This window comes from Helicoverpa zea, chromosome 9, assembly GCF_022581195.2.
Source record: "Helicoverpa zea isolate HzStark_Cry1AcR chromosome 9, ilHelZeax1.1, whole genome shotgun sequence".
NCBI classification, from domain to species: Eukaryota; Metazoa; Arthropoda; class Insecta; order Lepidoptera; family Noctuidae; genus Helicoverpa; species Helicoverpa zea.
In genome coordinates, this window is record NC_061460.1 from 4540922 (window position 1) to 4567777 (window position 26856).

At 34.7% G+C, this 26856-nt stretch overlaps 1 protein-coding gene across 2 annotated transcripts in view; it reads left to right on the forward strand.

The window, feature by feature from the left end:
- Window positions 1–3621: 3621 nt before the first annotated feature.
- The window catches only part of LOC124633127 (extracellular serine/threonine protein CG31145), a 109903-nt gene continuing 86668 nt past the window's right edge, over window positions 3622–26856 (forward strand). For both annotated transcript variants that reach the window (XM_047168226.1, XM_047168227.1), the window contains exon 1: window positions 3622–3878. The gene's annotated coding sequence lies outside the window, so the exon portion shown is untranslated. The remainder of the gene's footprint in view (window positions 3879–26856) is intronic.

A 26856-nucleotide genomic window follows, 5' to 3' on the forward strand; every position in this document is an offset into this window, starting at 1 on the left:
GAAATGCGGCATATCTTAATAGTTTCGCCCACTTCATCGATACCAGTACTATCTCAGCATTAGGATTACTCAAAAACTGCAGAAATGCGATTAAATTTATGAAAATATAATATTTAATTCAGTATTATTTCTACTAGCAAATACTTTTCGATAGATGGCGTTATCACCAAATATGAGTCTCGCAGTTCTGGCAACATAATCAGATTGTAACAATGAACAATGCGTTCAGAAAATCTACGTTCATTATTAGTAATATAATAAGGTATTTAATAACCCTTCATGGCAGTCGGATAATAACGTTGTAGTTTTATTTCTATGCTAAAATTGTTTTAATCGCCTATCACATATTTTTGTTTTACATGGTTGAACTGAAATGTATTGTTTAGATAGAAATAATAATATGGTAAATACATTAAGTAAACATGTTTTTGTTACAAGCATGTTGATCGTCTCACGATGCTCTAGATTTCTCTCACGATTTTAAGATAGTTCTTCGGCGTGGTATTAGGAGAGCTGTAATAAAATAATAATACATAGATACTTATAATGCCATTAATATAAGACAAAATGCGATATTTACCTTATCATCATTTCCTTTACACCCTTTATGTACCCATACCCAGTGCTTTTAGAATTTCTGAGGATCTTCTGAATCGGATCATTCGACGTGGGCAAGTGTGTAAGGTTTTGTAAAGAATATAAGAAAAAGAGTTAAGGCGACGAATTGGTAAACAATAATTCCATAACCGGCACGCGCACCTAAGGGGCCAAGAGGGGACGGAGCGTCTGAGCGGGGGGATAACAATACGCGCGCTAGCTTATAACTAAAAGTCGTAAGCGACAAAATGTTTTGTAATTTTATTATTTAGAAATGATAATTTGATAAAAATTCCTTCTACAATTTTAAAGAGTATGTATATACTCAACTACGAAAAAAGTTAAGAGGCTTAAATCGGTCCCGTTTGCCCATAATATGGGAATCTCTTTTTAAAAAGAGGTATGTTTGATATATTTTTCTCTGTTATAAAAGTTACCTAATCATGTTTTGAAGTCTAACAAAATAAGGTTTTTATCATGAACTGAACTTTCAGGTAACCAAGTTGTATTTTGATCCGTTTTGTATTTACTGAGAAAAATTGAGATCATTGGCGCCAAAATTTCCAATGCGTCCTCTTAAGTATCTAACTTCTAACACGTTACAAACATACTTTAAATAAATGTGATTGTGCGAAGGGTGAGATTCAAAAGAAATAATATTATTCGCCCTAATTTAATCTTACCTATAGTAGTTTATAATGCAGATATTTCTGGATAGAGATTCCGGAAACCGCAAAGAAGAAAATTTTGCGTGTTTGGAAAGTAGGTCGCGTAACTAACGCCTGTTTATATTTTTTCCTTCCTATAATTTGTTAGTGGGTAACCAACAACTTAGTACTTGTGTGAAAGTTCAAGATATTCATAGTAGTTAGGTGCATAGAGAAATATCTAGGTAGGTACATGCGCGTGCGGCTCAAGCGGCGTGAAAAGCTATTTTCGATTTTCCGGAAGCAAAAATGATTGAGTATGTAATTCCTAATTGTAAGTACATTCATAATTAGGTACTTACCTACTTATTATTCATGCATTGGAAATTAATGTTGTTTACTTTCTTGTTTTCAGACTTCAGTGTTGCAAATTATACCTATTTTAGGCAATGGTTAGAGTTAAACACACTTTAGACATTGTCTCAAATTAAACAATGTCTACAATAATTTTGGGTTTGTGCTGGAGCTACTCGATCTTCGAGGTACCCGTTTTAGAGGAACCCGTTCAAAATAGTTCACGGGTACCTCGTGGTTTGGGTACCTACCTTTGATACTAACCCATACTTTTAGCTAAGCACGCATTCACGTAGTACTTATTTATTTTGTAATGAAAAAGAATAGTTTATAAGGTCCCCGAATGTAACGCGTTACTTTTGAAAAGGTCTAAATTGTTTTTTTTTACTACTTACATAAAGTTTTGGTTAGTCATCGCATCCCTAATGTATTAGTCATCCCCCAAAGTTGAAGATTAAGATCAATAACTGGGGGTGTTTGGTAGCAAATCAAATAAAGGGGACATTTGCTCCAAAAAATCCCCTCGTGCGTCACCTGCGGAAAGTGGAGGTGTGCTCTATGACGGAAAGCATAGAGCATTAAACCTCTTTCTGTAATTACTATGACAAGAAGTAGGCGGGAAAATCATCAGACTATAATGTTTTATCCGATGTAATATGTATTTAACACATTTATTGTGGGTGTGCAGACATTCCTAAATAGGTCTTTTGGTTATTAAATTCTCTACCTGACATCTCCTTGTAGGTTATTTACGTATGTACTCCTGCCTACCTGCCTCAAGATTCATCCACCATCCCTATAGAACGTAGATACTCTAGGTATCTACCTAACTAAGTACCTACATATGTACCTACTAACTTTCCTATATTAATAAGAAAACATCGAACCATTAGAACCAAGATCACAATATGCAAGATTTATATGAGACAAATTTTTAGTCATAAGAAATCATCATCTAGCTTTACTTTCCATCTTGGGCAGGTTCTAATAGTTACAGAAACATGGCTACTGAGAAACCTCACATAGAAAATAGGTACCTACTTACCTACCAAAACAGTCTGATCCAGGAATCAAACTGTGAAGAGCATTGAGAAGAGAGGAACATTTCAGATATTGAGGATTTTACAAATATTTTTAGAAGTGGTTTCACTTGGTACTTAAGAACTTAATGTGCCCAAATAAAAATTAGGAAGGAATTGTAGGTAATAACTTTTCATTTTTCAAGTCTGATCAGATTAGTGTGCTCAAACAAACAAATTCATCGAGTCTGTAGATTTTCCAGATTACCGATAAAAAGGTAGCTAATAAAAAACTACTAAATTAAATTTGACAGTACCTTATAATAAAATAAACAATAATCTTTTTCTCTTGGTATCAAAGTTCTTATTTATCTAATCGTTACAAAATAAAAAATCTACATTGAAAATACTAGTCGACCCCACAGCTAAACTTACTTGATGACTTGATAATCTAACAGCTGATCACTAAACTAACAAAGCACACCTATTTTTTTTAAATACATTGTTATTTAGTCATTAACATATTCATACACACATACAAACAACTACATAGCATGCGGGAAAAATAGAGCTGAAGTGGAACTACTTTTTATTTGAAAATAATTAATTAGATACCTACACAATTTTTTACAGGGATGGTTCAGTAAAAACGAGTTATACAACTTAATTACTAACGGCTACAATATAATTATCCAAACACTTTAATTTGTCCGCAATCAAATAAAACCAAATCAAAGATCATAAGGGTCATTTCTCAATTAAGTTCACAGATCACTTATGTACCTTTTATTTACTATTTTGTCACCAATAGGAACCGATTTAGGACTTCCGTAGGCGCTTATGCTGGATGAAACATTTTAGACCTTGACTACTAGTGCATTACGTAGGAAATCCTGAAGCAAGGATAATACGATAGCCCCTCGATAGTGCTGTGTGAATACGTCTCCGCTCAACGTAGTGGTATACGTCGGAACGAAGCAAAATACGTTTTTACTCAGTAATAACAGTGAAGCTACACGGACCGCGCGCCTTTCCTCTCGCGTGCCGCGTAAACGTTTACGTTAACTTAGAAAAACTTTTAAAAAATCGTAACCAGTTTATTATCGCAGACTGTACCGTGGAAGTGTTGTATTAAAATATATAAAGGAACTCTACGTATACACAGCTGTTATCTCTCAGCTTAATTCGATAATTCACTCAGCTGTCATTTGTTTTGATTAGGAAACGCCAACGTGCGTTGCCGGCCGGTCATCCATATCAGGTATGTGCAAACTGTTAAAATATGTATTGTTCAGAAAAAGTGCCAGGTACAATAATACTGAAATACGGAAAATGTTGTCAACTCATAATCGAAGAAATAACTTAGTTATAACTTGATTTCAATGGAAAATCCTTTGAAAAGTACTCAGATGAAAACTCCAGAAATTATTGTGGCTCTTAAAAGTTATTTATGTAACCATTGTTGTATATTTTTACACGTTTTTCTGAGTTTGCTTTGGTATTATTACCGGTGTAGCGCCTAAGTTAAAATAAATTGAAAACATTATAAAACAATTTTACGGCATTTCAAACAGTAAAAGCATTTTATACTTAAATCGGCTTTAGCAACAATAAATAGCATAGAGCATTCTACAATAAATATGTAACTATTTATTTATTTGTTAAATAAACTTAGATACGTACCCATGCACGAGATATTTTATTCTATTGTATTGATAATAACTACAACATTATTCAGCACATGGCAAACTATACTAAACTATATCTAGGTATAGAAAAAAAATAATTGCCGAATTGTACAGAACCTATTTTACGATTTTTTTTGCAACTGCATTTCTTAACGAATAAGGCCCATTAATGCGGCATAACTAAGACTGATAAATTGTAAGTTCTGTGAAAACTTCGCTCGTGTGTTTAAACTTTGACTAGGTCATTGTCCGGACAGCATTCACACAAATTACAGTCAATAATTAATTGTAGGATCGTTGCAGGTCAGGTATTATCTGCTATTTATCGACAAAACGATATTAACGGACTTTTGTTTGAGTAACCAGTCATTCAAATGAAGTTTTTAACCTATACCTAAGGAATTAAAATAATCGAATGAATAATTAACGATAAATTCCTGCACAAACGTAATTAGGTAGGTATATGGTGTTTTATAAAAATAGCACACCATTGACAATTAGAATAATTTATTAAACCTGTTTTCCTCCTGATATTTTTTTATCAACAGCACCTATAGAAACAAGTTCCCGCGCAAAAGTTTCATAATATTCTATTCTCTATGTGTAGGTAAGTAAGGAAGGTTATGTACTATTAAAACCAGCCAGTTATGTGGCATTTAAAAAATACTAATAAATCACTCAGTTTATGTTTACTTTTGATAGTATCCACTCGTATTTTATCAGCTGTTTTTAAATTTATTAATAAGAGTAAATAACGCGGCCACAAATATATATTTTCGTTACATCTAACTTGAACCTGAAACAACTTTTAAAAGACGTATAATTACGTCATTTAGTTTTATTGAAACGAAGAACTTAATAAATTATTTTACACAAATGTTAATTGTTTGGAATCTTTTACAAAATATTCGTACTTAGATGTTATTTGTTGTCCCTCTTAAATTGTGGCCTAAGTTTTGTAGTGACTATTAGTAGTAGTAGCCTTAAAGAAATCATGCATTATCAGGGTAATAAAAAACCTAATATGCAGTTTAAATCGTCAATCGATTACCTAACAAAGGTAGCAAACCTTTGATTAGTAACACTGACAGAAAGTTAGTAATAAGTTGACAAAACCCACGAAAGCAACAAAAAAATGGAATATACTAAATGCTCGAAAATATATTATACTTATTTCTACCTATAATAAAATGAAATTAATAACGACAGCAGTCCATTAAGAAATAAACTAACATTTGCAAGAGTACTGACCTGACAGATCGTTCTAATCTTTTAAGATTTCGCAACTTGCCAGTTTAGTGGTCTACATTCCTTACTCGCATCTTTCGACTTAAGAAGGTATGTTGCACTAAGATTTACTAAAAAAGCTGTGTTGATTACAAAATTGTCTGCAAAGATCAATCTCATGAATCGTGTGAATATTTTACTACCATTTTGCTTAAAACAAAGTCAGTACTTGTGTGTTTCTAAACTTAAAAAAGAGGTATCAAAACTTTTTTGTAGCATAAATAGTGTCAGGTTTTTTTTAATTCTATGGGAAAACCGAACTACTTTTCGCAGAACTTGCGTGTGGACAATCTAATAACATTGAGCGAATCAAATTGCAAAATAATGTAACACAAATAACCTGTTCGAATTTAATACCCATGTAGACACTGGTTTTATATCCAAATGCAATGTACTTTAGTCAAGTCAGGTACGTAGGAACTAATAATATTTATTCATTTATTTGCATATCAACAAGAATAATAAAACTTAGAACTATAAGTACCTGGTATTTACGAAGGTAACTTACTAAGCTGTTATAAGAATATCAGGAATGGTTGCAATAATTTATAAGATACCTACTTGTTAGAAAAGTCCGGTCAGGTATTTTCCGTTGAAAAAACTGACTATCGACGGAGATAGATAAAGTTTTACAAACCTTTGACGATTAAACTATCCAGGATCAACCTGTGAAAAAAGCATTCGAGAGAACAATATCCATATGTTTGTTTCCTGGAAAGTGACAGGATTTTTTTTTAATTTTTTTATCTGTGTTATCTTCTCGGGGACTCATAACAACATACAGATTTATATATTTTTTTCAATAGTAGAAAATATTATGATTGATTTCTTATATCTTTGAGTTTGTCCATTTTCCACAACATTTTCTAAACTTTCTCTGAACATAGGATAGTAATAATTAGCTTCTGCACTGGCCTTCTCAATATCCAGCTATTTCAACGTCTATATTTTATCCTGATCACCACAGGAGATCTAAAATTACTACCATAAATAATGTAGAGTTAGCGGATCGCAAAAGAAATAATTTTATATGTCTAATCTTGCACTTTTTACCCGACTAACAAGAAGGGTTGTTTTTAAATCCCGTTCATAATAAGACATTTTATAATCCTTCATTTTAACAGAAGGATGCCGATTTCATAAGCTGATCTTATTTTGTTTTGAGTTAGGGTATGTATATCTAGCACCCCTGAAGCACTTTGGTATACTAGTGCATGTGCTAGAGCATTTTCACAAAATTAAAGAAATACATTGTGTTCATAGTTAAAAGTCGTTGCAGCAAAATAAAGGCATATTATTGGATCTGTATATGTGTATATATGTGTATCTGAAGTACAACAGTCTTCCTCATACTGTAAAAACCTACATAGTAAAAACTGTATACCTATATTATAAAGCTGAAGAATTTCTTTGTTTGCTAGTTCGCGTTACTCTCAGGAGCTACCGATATGAAGAAGTATTTTGGGTTAGGTATACCATTTATACATATAGTAAGGATAAAGGCTAATTATTGTCCGGGTGAGTGAAGTAGTTACGTGGGAAAGCAAAGACATACAGGGCCACAAATGCCTCCCTTTGCTGAAAATATTTGTGTCCAGTCATAGCTTCAGAAATAATTATAAGACCCACCGTTTACATAGAAAACCTCCATACCTATTATGTTTACAGTAAAGTGTGTCAATAACCAATTCAATAGGTTACAAGGTGCATTTTGAACGATGGGAAAATACATTGTCTTTACTGACTTATCATCTTCATAGATTTATTTTTCTCATGGTATTTTCTTAAGCTATTGAAGTAACTTACCTATATTACATAAACTCATCGCGTGCCGTAAGTACCTACAAAGATTTTCCCTGAAAGTTAATTTTAAGTTAATTTTTTGTTGCTGTACTTATATTGATGCTACATTTAAATTCTTAAGTAGGTACGTAGATATTTATAAAGTAAAAGGTTCCTAAAGTGCTTATTGTCTGGCTAAGCAACAGCAGGATGTGTAGTGGCATCTATAGCGAGCTCCTCCTTGGTGCCTTGAACAGTACTCTCAGTTGTGGTACGGGTAGTCAGAACCCAGAAAAATAACCCCGAACTTATAAGAAGTATTAGGATACCCAGGTTGTGTAGGTCGAATAGTCAGACATGTAAATACTGAAATCGGTGGTTGAGTAAAGTTAGGCTGAGACAATGTTGTGCTATGTTTTTATCAGGTTTGATGGTCATCTTATACTCGTATAATAACTACAGATTTTAGAAAAATATCATATAAGGATGAAGTTAGTTTAGTCATAGACTTGCAATAGGTAATCATATATTAAGGAAACAACTACATATAAGGATAGGTATATCATGCTCCGAGCCTTTTTTCCCAATCATGTTGGGGTCGGCTTCTAGTCTAACCGGATTCAGCTGAGTACCAGTGCTTTACAAGAAGCGACTGCCTATCTGACCTCCTCAACCCAGTTACCCGGGCAACCCGATACCCCTTGGTTAGACTGGTGTCAGACTTACTGGCTTCTGACTACCCGTAACGACTGCCAAGGATGTTCAATGACAGCCGGGACCTACAGTTTAACGTGCCATCCGAAACGCAGCCAATGGTGTCTAAGATATACTTAGAAAGTACATACAGACTTAGAAAAGTTGCATTGGTACTTGCCTGACCTGGGATCGAACCCGCGCCCTCATACTTGAGAGATTGGTCCTTTACCCACTAGGCCACCACGACTTTTTTTTTATATAAGGATAGGTATACATACAGTATTATAGACTTATGTACCTAATATTCATAATATCTTTGCAGTATTACCCGTAAATGCCCATAATACAATAGAAATATGGAGTTTCGTCACACAAAACAATATCATGTTGCGTATAATGGAGTGTGATATTAGAATTTGTAACTTAACAAATTCAATTTAATAATAATAATAAATCGCATTCAACAATAAACATATAATTGAATTTTGATAACTTTATCGACAGTTTGCGGCATATGAATCGGACTATGCATGAATATATAACTTACTGTAAGTATACATATATCTACATGTAAGAAATTATCAAACGAACTAAATGGTTTTTCGATTGAAACGAATGAAAAATTCATTAATGCATTGCAATTTCATCGGCCGACTATTCCGACGTATAATACCGTAAGAATAATTGGTTTTAGTTTATAAGCTAGCTTCGTTTGTTTCAGTAATGCCATTGCGTAATGAAAAGCATATAGCTGGTTACAATGGCACTCTGGCGCACTTATAAACACGATAGCTTGTTGTTTACAAATTGTTGCATTACTAGCAATTTCACGATCGTTCGATACATTTTGATTGTTCTAATTATTGGGATTTTCTTTCATTATGCTCTTAATTAGTGTTTCATCTCCCTATATTGACGTTTGGGTTCAAATATTATTATGTTGAATCAGGACATATTACTATGTACTGTGTATAGTGTTTGTGAAGGCACCCACGATTCAAGAGAAATTCTATGAGTGGGAGAGCATTGTTTTAAAAAAAGAGCGACCCTTTTTTCCCAACTATGTTGGGGTCGGCTTCCAAGTAGTGCAACTCCTTAACTATAAAAAAATAATAATTTTAGAATTCCTATTTGAAATATCTTGATAAGAATGTAATTTTTTTGCCATAGAAACACACAAGCTCGTCAAACGTGACAAAACAAATGAATCCCTAATCACTCTGTATGTATCATTAACTGTGCATAATGACAAAGCGGTAATAATGGGGTTGCGAAGAAAACTGACTATTTTTTTCATGTTCTATTTCCGTTGAGAAAATTGTGGTGTCTATGGTACAATTAGACCTCCGTGGTAGCTTTCCACTTAGTATCGGACATAGACATAATATTAGTAAACAGGACTGCGCATATAAACCCAAAAAACGAGCCGAGTGAAACAGTTAGTACGGAGGCTGTCTGTCCCTTTCTAATAGGGTGACTATGAGATTAAGCTATGTGAGACAAATCCGAATTTGCTAAGATTATTAAACACAGATTAGTATTGAAGTTTTAACTTACGCAGTTTGTGACCTTAAGATACTAATAAAGGCTTTTAATAATTAGCGGAAATTAGCAGTATAAAAGCAGGAAGATTCGAAGTGAAGACTGTTTTTTTCGTATTTCTACTTCATATATAGACTGCTGAGCCATTTATGTCGCCTTTCTTCATTTTTTGGGAAGGTATAACAATAGTACAACAGTTTTAAAATCCATCACCCATATTTTGACTCATTACAAGAATTCATGGGCACCCTAGTTGTTTGGTTTACGAAAATGTTATTATTAGCTAACCTGTGGAACGATATATTGCAACCACCATAGGATTCACTTTTGCAAGTAGAAACGCAACACTTTTTCACCATTTTAATAGTTTAAATTGATTTAATACAAAAAAATATAAACAAAATTTTAAATGCTGATTACGCGCCAAGAATGTTCAGGGTTACCGCTAGAAAATAAAAAAAAGCAAAATAAAAATTTATGTTGTTTATGTTTTAATAATAAATACGAATAAATTAATGCGATTGTTATTAATTTGTTGACTTACAATTGTTAAAATAAGATAAAAATATAAGTAATTCAATTGTTTTTGGGAAGACAAAACTTTTGATCACAACATTTTTTTATGCTGGCAAGGTGTTAGAAAGAGACAAACAGCCTCCGTTCGAACTATCCCTCTCGGCTCGGATTTGCCTCTGTGTATTATGCAACCAATTTAGTACCTTATTGCGTTACTATAGAGTTCATTTTCGTAAATATATATTTTGAGCGTGCGCAATCTTGTTTAGTAATATTATATCTATGGTATCGGATGACAAGCTACATTGAGGAGGAGAAAAGAGGTTTTAATTATCTAGTAAGTCCGATTATTCCTGGTTTCTGAATTGGAACATGTTAAAAGGTGTTATTTTGTTTTGTACAGTTTATTATTAGAAACGAGGCAAGCTTGACACTATTCGCGGGTAAGGCCATGTTAGGGCATAATTACACTTGATCGTTGGCGCTCGGCTACCGGATGTGGGTGTATTTGAGGTAACGTTTAATTTCGCTCAATGTTAAACAAGGCTTGGGTTTTTTTTCCAGTATGTAGTTTTCGACATGTTGTTATAAACCTGCTGTTCATTATTTGTTCTGTCACAGCTGATGAACAGTGTATGCCGCTGATTTGCTCAGTAAATACCGGCTTGTACGTCATTTTGATATCACAAATTACTTCAGAGTCCACACTTCTGGTTTCCATGGAAACAAATAGCATAACTTGTGAGTGTCTTTTCCAAGGTCCAAATGACAGCCTCTTTGCATAAACTTCAATGAAAATTAACAATAACTTGTTGTTAATGAACTCTTGGCTTCAAAAGATCGTGTTCGAGTCAACAGCTCATGTTACTCATTGATTGCGAACGGCATAACAGTCATCAATGTTTAATGGTATCTCGTTTCAAGTATGATGCCATGAGCAGGGTATACCAATAAATACTCTTTCGTCTGTTGCTAACTATTTTAGTTGGAACTTATTTCTTTCTTTGCCTAATTTAAGATTACTTCATCTCAGGAAAATGTTACTTCTGATCATCTGTAAAGATTAACGATGGTTTTCCAACTATGTAGTTGTAAGTGCTTTAAAGATTTTTCCGTCTGATTGACACACAGTCTGCAAGATGACTATAATTTCATCTCACTGGAGGTTGCTATATAAGCAGCTTTTATTAAATAATAAATTAACATTAAAGTATACGTTTTCATGACGTAAAATATTAATTCTTGTTTTTGTTGATGCATGATTGATTTTAATTAACGCTCCATCTGGCAGGCGCTGCACTTATTTGAATACGGATTTATATTCTTTATATTCGGTTGCTTTTTTATAAGTATACATTTCGATTTAATTTTGATGGATGGCACGTTAAACTGTAGGTCCCGGCTGTCATAGAACATCCTTGGCAGTCGTTACGGGTAGTCAGAAGCCAGAAACTCTGACACCAGTCTAACCAAGGGGTATTGGGTTGCCCGGGTAACTGGGTTGAGGAGGTCAGGCAGGGCAGTCGCTCCTTGTAAAGCACTAGTACTCAGCTACATCCGGTTAGACTGGAAGCCGACCCCAACATAGTTTGGGAAAAAGGCTCGGAGGATGACATTTCGATTTAATTTTTGAAGGCTACTCGATTTTCTGGATTTTCTTTCAGGTAGTTTTATCTTTATAAGTAGTTTTCCAAGACACTGTTTGACATGAATTCCCCAAAAATGTTCTTTTACATTAACTTTATTAAACCAACACGAATAATAAGGATGTTGCAATATTTTTGGCAGAATATGACAAATGTCTTCTATTTGTATCTATCAAGGCTTAGGAAACACAGACCAAAACTCGTATTCTAGGCAAGTTGTCGAGCTACACGTTAAAAGTCAGACGAAAGCGATTACGAATTACGATAGTACTTACACAATTAGCTGGCAGGTGTTTGACTTAACAATGAGCGACAATGTGCGAACTGCTAGGGTTTTGTCACACCCGTTTGTTACGCGGTTTCTAAGAGCGCGTGTATGTTTGCTAAAAACTTAGCAATACCGGACATTGTGAAGTTTAATAAATGTGATTATTGTAGCGATTTTCGTCTTTTGTTTTTATGATTGGTTCGTCTTTTACTTGACACGTGACGGTAGAACGTTAATTCTTTTGTTTCCGCGTCGAGACTAATCGCCTAATAATCTAATCGTAATTTCTTTGAATAGCTACCTACTTATGTAGCTCTGAGCAACTGGCAGGATTATGCCAGTTACTCTAAAGTTAGAAGTCACGCATATCAACAACAAAATTGTGTTATTGTGTAAGTAGTAAATAGCGAAAAGTAGTCAGACGTCGACTGCCAAGTGGCAAGACATCGTAGGTAGCTGCAAATTGCACGATGATTGCTCAACCATTATAAAATTACCAACCAACTGGTTAAGGGCTATTTCCTTATCTAAAATTGTTTATGTTTAATATTTTAATGTCAAATTACTTAAGAATTCTTAAGATTTTAATCATACGATAGCTGTTAGCTTCGATATCATCGACTTATAAATCTTCAATCATAAATATACGTTCCCAGATTCATGGGTGTGCAATGCTTCCATAGAGTAGCTTAAAACCGATAAAAAGATTCGCAGTTGTAATCATAGCCATAAAAAAAGATTTGATACAGCCTAGCTAAAATAAAGTAACTATTATTTAACAAAAAAGGCAATAACTTAGGTAGGTATTTCTCTATTATACAATAGTAGCGTAAATTGACAAAAAGAAAGTTTCATTGGGTCAGATTCGGTACGAATTTTGTGGTCACGGTCAACTGGTTGGTGATAGACTAGTATTGCCCGCGGCTTTGCCGGCTAATAATAAGTTACTTTAATGAGCAAATGTTTATGAAAAGATTTACTATGATCTGTTAGGCAATCATTCGATTTATTTAAACTTTCAGTCATCATTGAAATTACTTGTCTATAGTATCTTTTTCTTTCATTTCGTTCTCATTGTATTGCTTAATCGTTTTAGCCCTTACAATAGTCGTCACGATTGGTTGCTTGCACAGATTATTTTGTTACTGCAACAGATTCTGGGAAATAAATGTGACACATTTTATATTACTTAACTATGATCTACGAAGTTATCAGCAGTACTTTAACCAGCTGTAATAGGTAGTAACGATTACAATAATGTTTATATACGTCAACGTTCGTCTTTATGTCAATTCATTGAACTGACGTTTTTACGCTGAACATCGCGTGCGACGATTACGTTAACGCCTCGTGGATTGCGGGCTCTTCCGCAGTATAACACGATGCTTCAATTTTAGGACTAATCGGCTCTTATATCAGATGTAATGATTATAAGAACGGTGTTTTATGACGGGTTTTTGATCGTTTTGTAATCGAGGGTCCATAGGTGTTGGCTAATATTTTTGAGCCTTCATCAGGCTGTAGTATTGATATGTCAGCAACACGCAACGAAAGTATCTCTAGTTAGCTGGAATGTTGTAATATTTGTGATGCGCGTAACTGTAAAATATCTTCTATAGCTATTTTCTTAAAGAAACCTACCAAAATTGACAACGCAATCGGATAAGATGTCAATATCGAAAATTGCAGTATTTACATAATTTATTTTTTATTTATTTATTTATTTATTTATTCGACTTACACGGCTTTAACAGCCAATTACATAAATCGTAAACTTAAAATTAAATTTAAAATAAAAGCTTAAAAATACTGTTAAATACAACAAAAGTATAAAATAATATAAAAAAAAAACACATATAAAAATAAACAAGTAATAAAATTAGGAATTGTTTTCACAAAATTTTAGGCATACGCCCATTATACGAACAAAATCGTCTTCGAATATATCGCAGTCCGGGTTGGCTTCAACGAGTTTGTTGATCGTATTCAACACGCGCGGTATGGGAGCCGTAGCGCGGGCTGCGGTTCGACACGGAGGCACGTCTAACAGACGATGCCTTCTGCTGCGGAGATAATTATTCGGCGTGTATAGTCGAATCAGCTCATTAAGGATATCAGGTGCATCTGTCAAACCTTTACAAATTTTGAGCATAGTTCCTATCTGGTCACACTCCCGCCTTACCTCCAACATGTTATACCCCAAACATCCCAAAAGGAACTTGGTAGGGTAAAGGTAAGGATAGTATCCGAAAGTTCTTCTGTAGAGAAACCGCAAAAATGCTTTTTGCACTTTTTCTAAAAGAAGAGCATATTTGGCTTCATGCGGATTCCATACAGAAGAACTGGCTTCTAATTTAGTTCGTACTAGTGCACTGTACAGAAGCTTTATCACGTGTTTATTGTTGAATTCACGAGCAATGCGGAGTACAAACCCTAACCTTTTAAAGGATTCCTTGGCAACCGTTGAAATATGGTCGTGAAAAGTAAGCTTCTGGTCAAATGTGACACCCAAGTCTTTCATGTTATTTGATCTTACTATCTTAGTACCATTTAATGTATATTCAAAATAAATTGGATGTCGCATTCGACCAAAAGTCACTACACAACATTTGGACAAATTGAATTCCATTTTATTCTGGACCGCCCACTCGTGTATGGCATTTATATCTCTTTGCATGGCTTCACAATCCGAAAGAGAGTCAACCGCACCGTAAAGCTTAAGATCGTCCGCGTAAAGGAGACTTTCTGCGAATTTAGGGACAGATGGTAAGTCATTGACCATGAGTAGGAAAAGAAGAGGCCCAAGTATTGACCCTTGACTTACACCGGAACGCGTATGGTAGGGGTGAGAATCGTAGACACCAAGCCTTACAAATTGCTGACGGTCCCGGAGATAGTCGGCTAGAAGTCGGAGTAGATTAGGACAGAAGCCAATGGCACTAAGTTTTAAAAGCAAGATGTCATTATTGACTCTGTCGAAGGCTTTACGAAAATCGAAATAAAGCACGTCTACCTGGCGTTTTTTATCAAGATGTTTTGATATGTACTCAGTAATTGTCTGGAGGTTGGTATTGACAGACCTCTTGCATCTAAAACCGTGTTGATTGTTACGTAAATGCTTTTCAACTTGCGAGTATATTAACTTGTGTAGAACATTTTCAAATATCTTTGCAGGAGATGATAATATAGCTATAGGTCGATAACCTTCGACTGCTGATTTATTACTAGTTTTAGGTATGGGCGTGACCCGCGAGATTTTCCAGTGATGTGGATATATTCCCGTATTTAGACACAAATTAAAGATGTGGCATAAAGGAGCAGAAAAATTTTCTTTGAAATGTTTCAATATAAAAGCCGGAATACTGTCAGGTCCTATTGAACTTCTAGGTTTTAGTTTGTTAATACCATATCGAACATCATCAAGAGTAAATTTGAAAACATTAATGTAATTACTGTTGGAGCTATTGTCGAGACTATTTACACATGCCGCATTTAACTGTGGTATGTCAGGCAGAAACACACTGGCAAAAAAGTTGGCAAAGGCCTCAGCAGCTGCCGCTCCCGAAAAACTGTCGCCATTAAAGGAAACACTTGGTTCAAAGCCTCCCTTAGATCTTAAGCTCTTAACATGTTGCCAAAACTCTAGAGGGTTGCATTTAATATTATTTTCTACACGCTTTATATATAAACTATAGGCTTCTGTTGTGCGACACTTTAAGGTATTCCTAATATATAATCCTAATGTATAATGGTTTTCTTTATCAGTGGAGTAGGTATATTACAAACGGAACTTTAAAACTGGGATTTGCAAAGGATGACGCAATTTAAAAATATCAGTAGGTAGGTAGAAAGTATCATAATGAACTTCCGTCAATTCTGGATGCCTGGTAATTGACATCACCTGCTTCATTGTTGTACTGTTGCATTTGTATGGCAGACGTCAATCATATTGCTAAGTAAACTATCAATGAGTGTCACATACCGAGATGTTTCCACAACAAAAAAGAGCTCTGTCTCATTAGGACGCCAAAGGCGACGTTTCTGGCTACGTAGCCAAGCAGTTAATATTGAAATGTATGGTACCCACTTGGCGACGGTTTGGCAACGTCACCAAATTAGAAGCATGACCACGAGCTACAGTTCTCTACGTGGCTACTGGATACTCTGGCAGCTTGGCGACGATGCCATGGTTGCCACTATAATGTACACGGTACAGTGCACCTCGCTCACTCAGTCGCCAGTGTGGTCGCCAGTCAGCGTACGATTACTTCAGCGACGATCATTGATATACAAAAACCCAATGGCGACGATGTAAACAATTGACTGTCGAGACGCCAAGGCCACTCGACTTGGCGCCCTATGGATGCCAGAAGTAGCCAGGCCAACGCTACTGGCGTCGTCACCATGGCGTCTCAATGAGGCAGAGCTCTAAGAAAAAGCCCAAAACATTTGCAAAACAAGACGAATCTCAAAAATCTTACTCTATGTCAGAACACATCATAAAGTGTGACCTCCATTAAGTTAATCGCTATACGTTACGTGTTTAGGCTGTTTTAAACCTGTTTACGTACGTGACATTATTTTAGTTCATTTGTGTCCGTATTTTTAGTTAGGTACTGTAGTGTGAGATATGCGGAGCATTTGCACTCAAAGTTAACTTGATACGAAATAGCACGTAAGTCAAAGAGCTTGGTTGCGTTTTTTATGCGTTAATTATGCGAGCGCACGAGTGGTGCGAATGAACGATTTTAATTGTTGTGGGGTTCAGAGACTAATATGGTGTATTGATGTAGGTACGCGTTGTGTAGATAAGAAATGCTTCCTTGATATTTTAAAAAAGATCAATGTTATCACTTCAGATTAAACTTTCATAAAATTATCGTATTTATCCTGTTAGAGTGATCATAATTTTTTTCCTTCAATGTTATGACCAGAATACCACAATACCTCAACAGGAAGTCAGAATTGACTTTTATTCGCAAACTCTATAACCGAAGCAAATTTGCGTGAATTAGTAAAATTGTGTTCTTGTCTTCTCAAACTGGTTCTATAAAGTCTAGTTACACGGTTGTTTTTCCCTAAACAAAAACGTCTTAGAAACAAAAATCCCATTACGATGTCCGTAACAAATCACGTAATAAGCAAAGAGGCAGTTAATGAATCGGCCACAGTCTCTTTTTAAAGGCTTCAATATTCTGCTAGACTTTACGGTTGTTTCAAATGGATTGTCTGCTCACAGCGTGTGGGAAACACTAAATTAGAACTTGGATAAAAACTGGATTAAGCAATTTATGTAGTATCCAGCAAACGCAAAATTTACAGGCTTCTCAGTAATCTGCATTTTCGAGTGAGTGGCGCTGCTTCTCCGAAATAGAAATAGTAATGAATAAGCCACAACACGAAGAAACACGACATTTCTAAATTGAATATTAAATAAACTGCTAAATTTCTAATAAATCGAGGAATATTGGGTAACTCTTGGAGATTTTAATTTATTTTTTACCACTTTTATTTACTAGTATTTTTCCTATTCTAGTACCTATTGTTGATGATTTTAAGTGCTCCACACAATAAACAAATACTTACCTACAGTTTTAATATGCATGAGAATTCAAATGTTAGTATAGGTAGGTAATTAGTATCAGTAATACACTGACAGTTTAGTTTAAAAAACGGAACTGAATAAATTACTGTTGATATAGTCAACATGAAAAGTAGTAAAACACGGAAATACTTAGTAGTAGAACTTAGAGAATTCCTACTTGCAAAATATGCTTGAGCAAAATATGCTCTATTTAAAAGAAATGTCTTATACTTAAGCTACCAAGATATCTTAACTTACCTGTTATGAGTACACTTGTACATACCCTTTGTTCCGAATCACACCCCATGACAATGGTCAAAGTCAACGACAATGACATTGTTGACTGGGATTCATCCGTCACAATCTTGGAGCATTTGAACAACAGAAGTCGCCACTTCCATTTCCTTGCTGGCTGCAAAAGTTACCAGACCTTTTTTATTCTTGATGGGAAATCGTCAAAAGACCCTTCCGATTAGCAGCGTGAGGGAGAGTGACTCTTACTGACTAAAACCCATCATGTTCCTTCTTTCGAGCAAACAAAAGCTTCTAGACCTCCGTTCATACGTCTATGTACTTACCATAAAGAACAAAATGACTAGAGGAGATGTCAAAAAGAAGAAAATCTCCTAAGAAAGTAGCACGCCAAAATGCGGGTGTACGGGGGCACGAGGAACGTCACTAGCTCCGCCCTTATACGCCTTCTATGGAACCCGCACAATGCTTTAAAAAAAACACTATCAAACAAGGACAATCTTTGACAGATTGGTTATTGATAAGGAACCCGAACTCTTTCGTCTATTTCGTTAGTTCTAGTAACTGACGCACACTACTTGTTGCATTGCCTTGGTGCCCATAATAGGTACCTACGTAATTTGATAATCTTTTCGTGTAAATGAAATTTTTCAGTACCCAGTTAAAGATTTGTGCTTATGGTGGTTCCGATTGGTTGTATGCTCTAAGTTCACAATAGTTGGAGTTCACATTCTATTCAGCATTTGCAATGGCTTTTTGCAAGATGTATGTTGTTCTAAATATGTATCTAAACAATGCTTCTACATAGGAAAAACAATGCTTTTTTGTAAGTTCCTGCAAATCTTTTATCAGATTATTTTTTCAGTATCTTGGCAGTTTATAAAAAGTTTAATTAAACATTGTTTATGACTGGTAAAAATACCAACAGATTTCAGTACAAAGAAATGTGTTACAGATAAGTAAACACTGAATGATACAAGAAATGTGTGACATTCAATAACGTAAACAGTTACGTCTTCAGAACATAGGATTCCAATGAAATAAATTCTTTCTCGATAGGTAATAACAATGACTGGTAATACGAAGCAAAAACAAACAAACAACGAATAGTTTTCCAACTGCAAATACAGGAAGATTCCTCCGTGTTACAAGGAATTAAGTTTTTAATTAAACTACACACAATCTAGAAAAAAAACATAATCCATGGTAGGGTAAAAAATAACAATGGATATCTATTTTTGTATCATGTGTTGTGAACTTGTGTTACAATACAAATACTGTTGATTTTATATCGCTAAGTCATTGATTATTATCATCATCCTTCTGCCCTTATACCAATTTTTTATTTGGGGTCGGCGCAGCATGCTTTCTTGTTCCATACTCTTCCGTTTGCCGTCATAATAGAATCATTTAAAATAGTTCGACTGCTACGGCCATTACCTCTTTCTGAATCCATGAACATGAATAAAAATTCATTTTTTTATTCCGGGTAATAATGTATATTGACTCAATTGTCTTACAATAGGTATATTTATTTTTATTGGAAGTGCGTGTTTATTTGGTTGTTATAAATGCGACGTCAATCATTTTTAATGTATTTAATCATCTGCTACTTTGTGGACAACTGATGATTAATAAATCATTAATTTTCAACTCAATCACTGCACCAGGCACGTCATAGAAGTGTCAAGTTTAAATAGATTGGTGTTATAATCCGGTAGTCGATTCATCTTTACCATGATGAAATCTAAAGTTTGATCACAAACACTCTTTAACTTATAAAAATAATATTGACTTTGATGTCTGATGTAACTAATCGAACGCTTATGCGAAAGCCAAACATCTTTGTAGCTATATTTCGTACTTAAGCAAATAAAGAATTAGCTGGTAATTCTTCTACCAACGATGGCCTAGTAGTTAGTTGTTGGTGGTGTATGTTTTCACAACAGAGTATGCTAATCCAAAGAAATAAAATGATAGTAGACAAATAAGTTGCAATAAACGGTGATACATGTAATTTTATTGCGCGTACACAGACGAAATTCTCACAAGTGAAAGAGCAATTTGTTTGGACGTAGTCACGGCCCTTCAAGTTCCCCGTAAAGTCTTGTTCCAAGCATCAACAATAAAGTACGGCATACATAAGTGCGTAGGTTAACTAAGATTAATTTCTCACGACCATGTCGAAACACGATAGCGATCGCGAAATAAGATGCGAAACTTTTTATTGGCCACGTTTTTGTCTCAGTCTCGGTTCGAGAACAATGTAAAAAGATTTAGCCGTGAATTGCATAACGATAGTAGGGGAAATATCTACGATAGTTACCTATTTGTCGTGGTTTACCGTGAATAGTGTTTATTAACTAGTAGTCTGTTAACTTTTGACGTTCATGTATGACGTTGACATTCGGAGTTAAGATACGTAGACACAATAATAATAGAAAGTGCTAAATAGTCACCCAATTTCGGAGAAAGGATGAATCAACACTAGCCAAATTTCTCGATTAACTATTTCTTGGAAATAGATTTACAAATAGATAATGTGGTTGAGGATAACATATCTACAGGTATAATGGTAACCCTGTGATTGAACAATTAAGTCTTTACTACACAGCAAAAATAGAACCTATCTAGCAATCTAAGCTTTGTTAAAGAAAACTCCCACTCTGTATGCACATACTTCACGTGGTTTAGCGAAATCAAAGTGATCGTTTATTGGATAGAAGTTGAATTCTCACTGCTAAATCACAGCGGAAAGCATTTCTAAGTAGTTCTGGGAAGCTACAAATTACTGACGCCAGTATGCAAGGAGGAGATAGTATTTCCACTCGTGTAAACAATGGTAGGTATTAAAATTCTTCAACTAGCTGTCTCAATTTATGCAGCGATTGGGATTTTTGTGGGACACTAGAAACTTGAATGAGGTATGTGTGAAAGACATACCTACAGGATATAAATTAATCTGTATTTGTTTTGGCTAAATTGGGTCAAAATTGGGAGTTTGAGATAGTCCTAAAAATAGAGCAATTAAAGCATCTAAAGTCTAAAGTGTTTGCTTTTTCCGCAATTGAAAGTTTCGCAGCTAAAACATGCAAACCTGCAAACATGACAACTGATTCAACAGACGCGTCAAATCTCACAGCCTCACCAACAGTCGCAACCCACTAAGACAAACTGCAACACAGCATTTAAACTATCGATATTAGCTTAACAATCTTTGCAAACGCAATCGCACTTAAAACTGTCGTAATAAGCGCGTAGCTTACAAAACTCTTTACCGGCACTACTGCCAGTGTCTGTGGTGTCTCCCTGCAATGAGTACAACTATTTGTGAGTCCAAGAACGGGGTCATTTCGATACAATTGATTCATCGAGACATAGTTAATGTCCTCTCGATTGTTCACCTATCATTTTTGCGGAATACTAACTAGGTATACTGTTTTTGTGTTGTGTTTGGTTGTCTATGTGTGTGTTTCCGGTTTGTGTGATTTATTGTTTTTTGTTGTGGTGAGTTTTTAAGGAGTAGGCAGTGACACCTACTGTGGGGAGTTAAAATTCTCATCAAACTTTTAATTTCCAAAAATTTGATGTAATGACCTCTTTTGGACTCGCAACAAGGTAAAAAATATACCTTTTTTATTTTTTACAAATTATTCTTGTAATATACTCTACCAATATTTATGATAAAAGAAACTGTACATACCAAACTATAGAACTGTATTTACGTGGACTTTACATAATGTAGACAAGATGCTCAATAGGCCAATTTATTAGTAGAAGTATTACGATAACCGTTTAGGGAAAATAGTATTGGAAATTATTTTCCAACAACAAATAGTCCAGGTAAAAGTACAAACCTTCTTAGAAACTATGCTTATAAGAACTCAAGACCGGCAGTTATTTATTAAAATAAGAGGAAATACCACTCTTCTATTGAAACAAAATTACTTACTAACGTAAAACTACTTCTAGGAATACAATATAATAGCTTGGGTACTCGTAAAATATCAGAAATGAAGCTTAGTATTCTAGATTTTTCATAGTCTATATAACAAGATTCCCTGATTCGCCAACAAAAATTCTTCTTTTAAAAACTTGCCGGAACTTTTACGTTTTTGTTTACTATGTTAACTGATTTCAGATTTTTTCACGTGGTGAGTAAGCTTTTACTTTACAGTAAGTTGGTTGCGTCCATTACAAGTTGTTTCGACATTTCTAAGACATTTTCCGAATCTGTATATTATAATTTATTTATTAAAAAAATATATAAACCCCTAGAAGAATTTAAACATGTGATAACAAAAACAGAGCCAGGATTGGGTCTATTCTCTGCGCTTAAGTTCTTTTATTACGCCCCAAAGGAAATTGAATGCTCATATGAATATAGTAATTTGCAAATGAATAGGGCCTCGTAACTTACTCGTTTTATTTGCATATTGCTAGTTGCGCACGCGTCGCTCTGCATAATGAGGCGATGTTCAGTAACACAGTGTGTTTTTACGTTAAAACCGGTCAAGACCATGCTGGCAGTAAAATTATAGTGGACTATGACTTATAATTTAATGCTTAAATGGCTAATAATAGGTTTTAATCTAGAAATGTAATGTTAAAGATGATGATTGGTGAAAAGTTTTACTTTGCTAAAATAGTACTAGGTAGTAAGCGGGTTAATGTTTTCGTCGTAATAATACCAGTTGAAATACTAATCGACCATTTTTTTTGGAGGTTCATTACATGTATATTTTGAACGCACGAACCATTAATGCTAGTGTTTACTTACTGATGTCGTCATCCATATTGCCTTTACGTCAACATAAAAGTACGAAAATAGCTCTGTGGTTTTCAAGATTAGATGTGGTGTGGAACTTGAACTATTTTTGCGATAACCTGTTCCGGAGTGACATAGACAAAATAGATAAGGAAAAACTCCATACCTGTTTTGGCTATGGAAGATTAAGAAGGTTCTTTCTTTACGGGAAAACCCCAACTGTTTTGGTCAAAGGTTTAAAAATAGAAACCGTATATTCTACTACTGATTTATAATTTTGATATTATTATGTACAAAGACATCGTAAAATATTCGCTTTGGCATGCCAAATTCTACACAAGAAAAGTGTCAATATGCCTAAATCAATGTTTGATAGTAAGATATCTAACCGCAAACTTTATTTGATAATGGTAAAATATACGCGGTAAACATTATTGACAGTCATTAGCCAGAAAATCATTTTAGCTATTTTAATATCTCTATTGATACGTTAGAGAGCAATGATCTTTCTCGGTGTTTGTTTTAAGTTAATATATTCAAGTGAAGTAAGCAACGTCATTTGGTAACGCATGCTATTGTTCAATTACCCATAACGTGTACTTTGCTCAACATTTGAAATAGCCAGGTATTCTTATCCTTGACCTGAAGAAGTTTATATTAAACTTCATAAACAAAAATTGTTCCAAACTTTAATTTTAAAAGCTACTCTGTCAATGATCCAGCTTGAGAAGGAAACATCCTAACGGCATATACCTATGTATTTTCTAGTCTGGCATTGGACATAACATCATAAAACCACAATCTTATACTCCTAATACAAATTAGAGTAAATGAAAATCTTGCATTAATAAAAACATTAATCGTTTCTTTTGCTTATCAACTATCACGTGCGGATCGAATGAAATTAATTGGAAAATGTTTGTTTTACATTTCCAATAGCGGAAAAAACAGGTGATTATGCACTTGTGTAGGTTTACAGTGACGCTAGATGACTGAATGATTCTCTGACATCTAGTAACTGGCAGTCAGTAGATGATTACACAAACGTGGCATTGCTTATACACAATTTGATGTCTCATGTCAGTAGAATTGGCGCACTTCTCTCCAGTTCTTACAAGCCATTATCAAATTATAGTGTTATAGTTCGGCCATTCAGAGAATGCGTACTTGACACGTCGCGATTGAACTGACGACGTAACTACATTCATTGATTATTGATATAATAATGTTGTTTTAATGCTCCTCAATTGTTAAAACGGTAAACAACCAGCAAAAATATTTTTATCGTAACTGCAACGCCATTGCAAAGTTACGTCGTCAGTTCAATCGCGACGTGTCAGGAACGCATTCTCTGAATGGCCGAACTATAGTAAACTGTAACGAGATCACGCTTCATAATGTGTTTATAATGACGATTTATGATACTAAGAAAAAGCTTCATAAACAATAGACATTGATAGCCTAGTTTTTGCTTCTAATTTTCTTCTACGGATGGCGATATCTAAGTATCAACATCCGGCTTAATCAGTACCTATCCTTGAAAAGAGAAGTAACTCAATTATGTCGTAAACAGATTGAAATCGAAAAAAAGTAATTGATTAATGAATCTTGACAACTCAACATCTTAATCTCAAAACTGCAATCGAATCGTTTTTTAACTCGATGACGTAGCGAATACAAATAAATCGATTTATCTGATACAGAATCGAGTCTAGATTAGACAATCTAGTTTTGTAGCTGGTCACTAAATTAATCAAGTAAGTTAGTACATTCAAACAGGTACTTGCATTAGGTTGAAAATGTTAAATGTTTCAAATAATGTTGCTTAACAAACAAGAACAAGTATTGTGATATCCTGTTTGTTGGCTGACGCAGATATTGTAATACAAATCACTTGTAATATGAATAAAAGAATATGTATTCGACATGCACTGCACGGAGTCCATTATGCTGAGCTTAGTCATAGTCTGTCTAGAACTTTACTTTCTAAAGCTTAATGATATTTAAGTCTTCACCCATTTGTTTTATGGACATCTTATATTATTGGGTACAGATTTGCAGATCTTGCTGGTTTAAAAGTTCGTAAACTAAACTCCTTTCTCCATTCCTTCGTTTAAAACACAGTCGTATTGGGAACCCCCACAACATTCATTATTAAAACGTCTTTTTGGACACTACACGTGCAAAACCAGACACCTACCATAGACATGCGATTCACGTATGTAATCTTCTTTCCCTTACCTAGCCATCCATTCTAATACAATTTACAAGACAAATGACAGTCAGACTAGCAGAAAAAGTAAACACAATATAAAAAAAACAACATTACAATTCCACAGTTCAGGGTCAAACGATGCTGACCTTAAATGAAACCGTACGTTACCTTACTACGTTAATGAGATTTTAACTGGAGTGCAAGTTAGCGCTGTTTATTGGGTCACTCAGTCTCGATTGCTATGATTGATGTGGAGCTAATGACTGGATGGCCAATGAATGCGAGATCTTGTTTGAGTAGCCATTGAAGGGTCGTGTTAATGTGTTAATATTGGCGGGAGTATTTATTTGGCCTCTCTGCTCTATGTAGGTCGATTTGAAGAGATGTTTTGTCTATGGCTTGTGTTTTTGGGATTCTTTTGAAAATGGAATGTTTTTGCTCATGCAGTGATTAGGACAATAGATTGACCTCATGTTTAGAAATCAAAAGTGTCGAATATTTATTTATTTATGCGAGCCTACAATTATTGTCCTCTCTTATATTTCACAACACATCAAAAATATTTTAGCAGTTATATAAGCGGTCTTTCCTCACATCGTCTACGACCTCTCGAACTTTAAGTGGACTATATGATAGTTGCATTTAAAGTCTTATTCATTGTACAATTAGATACATTTTCAATTAACATAGTCTCACTTTTAAAAATGTCACGGAGAAGTTAGTATTGTACGCTGTTTAAAGTTTGTGAGGTAAACTTCGTACATTTCAATGTACTGCCACATAACTGACATAGGCTAAAAATATACGCTTTTAACCTGAGCAATTAGCATCAGTTGTTGAATTGTTTATCACACGTTTTTCTTATTCTACGTGTGTCACTTAATTTTTCTGCCGAATATTTGTGGAATCGCTGTTATTATTTTTGTATGTAGGAAGTACGTTCGCCGTCTCAAGGTCATATGTTTGGTTAACTTGCGTAATTGGAAATAACTGATTTTACATGCATATAATCACGCTCTTGATTAGTACGTTATTGAAATACTACGCAGTAATTAGTATGATTAAGTGTGAAAGAAAACGTTTTAATTAATACCTAATAGCGCACTTTTTCTCGGGAAAAATAAGCTTACGTGCAGCTACTTACAAACATTATTAGGTACCCACCTATTTTTATTTGTATGTCTCTATCAGACCACGGGACTATAAAGTCCCTGATTTTTGGAAGGCAAACGTGCCTGAAGCCAACACATTATTGAGGACCACTGAGGACCAATTATTTTAATAAAATATAAGGTGCAATTTTCCATGGAAAAGCCTAATAACTCTTTGCCCTCAGCAGCTTGCGAGCGAGCAGTCAGTCATAATTAGTGCTTCATTAAGTTGTACTACGTTTATCACAGAAACTCATATGAGAAGCAGGTGATACTGTCACTGGCAGGTCGACTAATGATGTCAAGAACAGGTAAAAACAAAAAAAAAGCAAAGTTATTTTCAGCCAAAACAGGCCACTATGTAATTTACGCAAATAGTAGAAACCCTTTTTTAAACACGTCCTTATTTGAAATGAGTACGGTCACGGTAAAGGTTGGATTGATTTATAAGACATATGGAATATATAATAATATAGGATAGATACAAATGTGGGAAAAGACATGGGTCAGTTTGCAAGGTCGGATGTAGCACATAACCACGAGCAACAGAAGGGGGGCAAATGTATGGGGATCCTCGCTCTGTTTTTACTTTCTTATATTATTTAAACTAGACCTAACTGTACTGTAGGTTTGTTTTATAAAGTCTATTGTAAACAGTAAGTAAGTACGTACGTTTCTAAAGTCCAAAAAGGTGCACGCCTTAACCTCACGATTCACTGAAAGGTGCAACAAGCTAGCTAGAGAAAAGGTTACCAGTTAATGGTGTAATATTAAATTGTAACTATTGATTAGTCATGCTACGTAATAATAAACTGGCTGAGCCGTGGATTGGTGTGAAATATTA